Below are 5,644 nucleotides of genomic sequence, written 5' to 3'. Positions count from 1 at the left end.
CCTTGGGGCCTTTGCACCTGCTTTCCTCTGAGCGTGAAATGCCCTTCCCCCAGATCTTTCTGTGGTTTCAGTATCTCCAACAAAATCAAGTCTGACTTTTATCTCCTTGAACACAGTGTAGTTGCTCTGTGGGCTGTGTTGGATGACGCCAATATCCCAGGGTTTTGTGGACCTACCTCAGTTTTCTGTTGTTCCTATTGGTCCTCACCCGTATTGTCTTATTTCTGGGTTGTATCTGACTATGTACTGGAAATTTCACTTTGGAATCTTTTGGGGCCCAGGGTGATAGGCTTCTCTTCCTGGAAGGAGTTTCATTTGCTGTGGAAGCTACCTGGTGCTGCTCCCAGTCTGGAACTACTTTAATCCCAGTTCAAGGGTTACCTGGCCCCCTGCCTTCTGAGACCACCCCAAAGCCCAGCTGTTTTGCAGATACTTATTGCATCTCTGTCGACGTCCTCAAGGCAACAGGCCTCCGAGGGATGCCCCCCTCTTCTCTTGGCTCTCGCCTGGTCATTTCTTGCCACTTTTACCCTATTTTTCAAAAAAGATTTCATTTATTTATTTTTAGAGAGAGGAGAAGAGAGGGTGAAAGGGAGGGAGGGAAACATCACTGTGTGGTTGCCACTCGCAACCCGCCCCCCACTGGGGTCCTGGCCTGCAACCCAGGCATGTGCCCAGACTGGGAATCGAACCAGCAACCCTTTGGTTTGCAGGCCAGTGCTCAATCCACTGAGCCACACCAGCCAGGGATGCTTTCACTGTATTTTTAACATTCCTTGAGTTTTGTCCAGGTATTTTGGTTGACAGTAGGAAAATGGGTCCAAAGTTCTCGGTCTGGTAATACCAAAAGCAGCAGGCCTCCTCCCCCTGTTTCTTCCTCATTCCTCGTCCAGGCCTCTGTGCAAACGTTGCTCCTCGGAAGAGCCGTTAATGACTGTCCCATGGAAAACAGCCACCTCCATTCCTGTTCTTCTGCTCAACCCTTCTTCATGGCACTCGCCACCATCTGACATTGGGCACATTTATTTGCCTACTTGTTTATTGTTTGCCTTCCCAACTAGACTTTATTTACTCATTCATTCAGCAACAAAAACATTTTGGGAGCACGTATTTTGTGCTAGGCCTTATTCTAGGCATAGGCAGACACTGGAGAACAAAGACCAGACTCTGGCCAGCAGAGACCTTCTGTGCTGATGGAGAAGACGGACAATAAACAGGAACATAAACACATAACTGAACTCCACGGGGACAGGAAGCTTGCCTGCTTTCTTTAGCACCTCAGGGTGTAGAACAGGGCTTTATGTTCACTTTTGTTAAATATTTGTTGTTGTTTTTTAAAATTCTTGTCCTCATGTTATTTTCCAGTATTATTTCATCACTGGTGTTTCAACTGTGCAGTTGGGTTACTGCTTTTTCCCCTCTTAGGCATAGTAAGGGTTAAACAGACCTGTATGTCGGCTTGGAAATATAATCACCATTTATTATATTACTGTTATGGGGAAATATGTTCTGAGTTCCAAAGAATTAACTTCCCAGTGAACTTTTGGAAACTGTCGGCCAGGCTCATGTGCATTTGGGTGAGCTCTGCCAATGCCTTTGCCCTCCTTCATAGAAAGGGGCGACGTGCCAGCCGGATCGGGCCAGACAGCCCTAGCGATCGGCGGGGTAGCAGATGTCTGAGAAAGAGCGCCCTCCCGTCCAGAAGGCTCTGTTCTGCTCCGCGCTTGCGTGTGTTTGGATTCCTGGAACACCAGATCTATGGCGACGCAGCTTCCCCCGTGCGAGGACAGGAGCTCGGTGATCAAAGTAACACTTTTGTTTTTATTTTTATTTTAGTTTTTTTTTTAATTTATTTCCAGAGGGGCCAAGCCAAAGTCTGAGGAGCCCTCCACCTGGACACCAGCCTGGCTGCCCCAGGACATTGAGAGAGGGGGAGAGATCGGGGGTCAGCCAGTCTAGCGCAGAGAAGTCACTCCAGCGTGACAAGTGTGGTGGCATTCGGGCTGAGCCAAATGCTTGCCTACCCACTGGCTCTGGGTTATGTACGCTCCGCTTACCGAAGGCAGTGGGCGCGCGAGGGAAGAGCACAGGCAGTGAGCCAGAGCTGGGCACCAGACGAAAGAGATCTGAGGTTAAAAAACCAAAGGAATCGGGGTTTGCAGAGATCTGGGGAGAGAAGAACTGAGAGCAAGGAAGCACTCGGGGTCTGGGTAGGAAGGATGGGGGGGGCCTCTGGAATGGAATATGGATGAAAAGGCAAACCCTTTCAACTCTTTTCATCCGGGCGACAAGCTATGTCGTTGAGGGACCTGTCGATCAAAATTGGAAACGGACTCGGACAGATGAGATGGGACCATGAATTTGTGAAAAGCCGTCAGGAGATTCTGAGCTGGAGGAGCCCGTCTGGTTCAGTCTCACACTGACGTTTGGACGAAGCCTGGGAATCTGTATCTTTTATGCTTCTGGAGTAATTCACGCACAGCCAGTGTGGGGCCTTCTGACCAGTCTAACCAACTTCGTTGTACAACAGGGGAAACTTGAGTCTAGACAGGTCAGAAGACACAGAGGTGGCAGAGCCTGGACTGTTTCTGGCTCCTGGTTTTCTGCCCCTTGGACTGTGTGAGATTCATGATTATGGGAGAGAACAGCGAGTGAGGACTGAATGCTAAGTACCAGGACCTTTCACTGTGAGGGCAGGTGCTCTCGTTGTGCACTTCGCGAAAGGGGAACCGAGGCTGAGGGGGCGGAGCAACCTGACCAGAGCCGAGCACCAGGGAATGAAGATCTGGGACACAAGACTTTCCAGACCCGCTGTTCTCCGTAGACCTGCGAACAAGTGGGCGCAGCTCTGGGGCTTCGTGGAGGAAGGAGGCTGTTGGCCAAATAGAATCTGACTTCCCACTCTGGGACGGGCCAGTCTTCAGGCGGCCACGGGGGCAACTCCAGCCCCTTCTCCAACACTAGATGCCATGCCTCGGGTTCTTGGCACCCCCCTGTAGGAAATGCCTCAGCGACGACCAACCTACCCCCTCGCCACCCTGATCTCAAGATATAATAGTCAACTGGTTTTTTGTTTTTTTTTTAGACAGATGGCATCCTATGTGAGCTATTCCTAGTCTTCAGCTTCGGGGATCCTCGCCTGTGTGGGAGGGTAATCACCAGGAAGAAACTAGCTATCTGGAGGGTTGTTTAGCGGCTGCTTTGTGCGGTGGGGAGCTTTGCTCTTTCCACTTGGCATTTCAAAGTGCAGCAGAGCAATTAACATCTGTGCTGGAGCACCAAGTGTCAGGCTGTCTGTGCACAGAACGCCTTGCCCTCCGTGTTCCTTGAACGGACAGAAGGGAACTTGGCGAACGCCCCTCTCCCCAGCATTCGTATCTTTGATGACAGCTACGGTGGGTCTGGAGCCCCCCTGTATCTTAACCACAAATGTGGTTTGTGTTGCTCTTTCCCCCAGGGTTTTCCTTATTCTGAAACACCAGCTTCCAATGAAAAAAAAAAAAAATTAGGAAGCGTCCAACGAAATCTGGCTTTCCTGCTTTTCTTGAAAAGTAAGAAAATCGGGCAACACTGGCCCTTTGTTCCCCACTGCGACGCTTTGCAGAAGCTGGGAGTCAGCCAGGCTTCGGAAGGCTTCTGTGTTTAACTCCCTGGGGGAGAAGAGTAAGGAAGGAGTCTTCCATAACATTCCAAATAGCTGCCCGATTCCAGGCTGATTCAGGAGAGGTTTCTGTGTTCCAGTGTAAGATCTTGGGAAGCAAGCTACTGGTGTTCAGAGTGGACATCAGAGGCACTGGCTGACTGGGGACTCTGTCCCCTGCTCTCCTTTGAAGCCTCTGTCTCCCTTATGGCTGTCTCTGCCTGCAGATGACCCATCATGCCACTGGTCAGCTCTCGCTTTATTTGTTTCTACGTGTGGCGGGCAGAGGCCTTCTTTTCATTGAATTTACTCTCCGTGCCCTAGACTTAGCATCGTCTTTTGGATATCTTAGCTGGGTCACGGATGTGGCAATTAGAAAGATGCTACCCTGTGAACCAGCCTGGAGTTGACAGATTCTTTAGGAGGAGGCAAGGGGTCTGGGTGATACAAGGTGATGTAGAATGAGAAGAAACAACTGAGAAGGAATAACGGAATACAGGTTCAAGGACAAGAGGAAGTGGACCAGGTGGAGGTTGGGGGCAAATGCTTGGGAAGTATGGGCTTAGAAAAGGGGTTGGGCAGCGTGGTGGGTCAGAGAACTCCGAAGGAAACTTGGGTGGGTCTTCTGGAAAATTCCTTGACTCTGCTCTTCCTCTCTGCGTCCATATCCAGTTCTCCAGAAAATGCCATTGAGTCTACTTTCAAAAGGCGTCCAGACTCCACGCATTTCTCAGACCCTACCACCCCAGTCCTAGCTGTGGTCACCTCTCACCACGGTAACCATAGGAGCCTCCTTGATCGTGCCCCTCCTCCGCTCCTACCTCCCAAAGCTTGACCCTTTCTCTGCAGCCAAACTGCCACCCTGGCCTGTGCAACCCTGCAGGATCGGGCCTCTGGGACCCTTTTGAAAACATTCCTCCCTCTTCTCTCTCTCTCTCTCTCTCTCTCTCTCTCTCTCTCTCGGGGCTCTTTCAGGCACGCCTTTCAGTTTCTGAGCCTGTTAAGGGGCTTTGCCCTTGGTGTTCCCTAACTTTGGAATGCTCTCCCTCAGGAAATCCCCAAGGCTCCTGCATCCCTCTAATCAGATGTCCCCTCAAGTGTCATGGCCTGAGGCCTTCCCTGACTACCACGCCTAGAAGGGAGTCCTCCTCCACACCCCGCCGAGGCATGCACACTTCCCCCAGGTTATGATATACATGTATCTGCTTCCCCCTAGAATGGAAGTGCCAAGAGAGCAGAGACTTCTCTCGGCACATAGTAGTGGCTCAATAAATAAATGCAGGGGTCTAGCAGAGGGGGAGAAGTGAGAGATGCCAGAACCAGGGTTGCTTTGGGGGAAAGAGATAATATTCAGCACACAAGAGGAGATTTTCAGTACAATACTTGGCATATGTGATAAATATTTAATCCAATTCAATTTAATTCGAGTATTTATAGTGCAATTACTACATGCAGGTCACAATGCCAAGAGTTGTTTGTAATAAATGGTTATCTAAGGGCAGATCCTGCCGGCAAGGAATTTATAGCTAAGGGAGAGGGGTGGGGGTGAGTAAGACCCCTTGGTTATTTTTAGATCCCTCATAGCATGTTCTTTGTTGCCCTGTATGCCAGGAGTATTAATGTCTTTTTTTTAAATAAGTGAATTATCAGTCTATTTCTTCACTAAATCTTCTCACTGTCATACAGTCCAGTAGGGTGAAACAAGTGTTACAAACCCATAGTCCCTTTCTCAGCTTTGAACTTCAGCCCACCTCCCCCACCCCACCGCTGTTTGGCCTTCTTCACTTGCATGCCCTTGGACATCTCTAATACAATCCATCCAGCCTCATTCTGTGTATTCTGATCTCAGCCATGGAGGCTGAGCTGTTTTTTTCTGGCCCTTTCTCACCCTCAACCCCAGGAGCCTACGTCCCCACCACCAGGGGACCCCCTGACCCCTCTCCCTCCCTAGAGCCACTTCTCCGGTCCTGGTCACCATCACTTTCTGTCTGGATTTTCAGCAGC

Source organism: Sturnira hondurensis, unplaced genomic scaffold, assembly GCF_014824575.4.
Source record: "Sturnira hondurensis isolate 20B ecotype Veracruz unplaced genomic scaffold, ASM1482457v3 Scaffold0024822, whole genome shotgun sequence".
Classification (NCBI taxonomy): domain Eukaryota; kingdom Metazoa; phylum Chordata; class Mammalia; order Chiroptera; family Phyllostomidae; genus Sturnira; species Sturnira hondurensis.
This window is presented reverse-complemented; position numbering follows the sequence as displayed.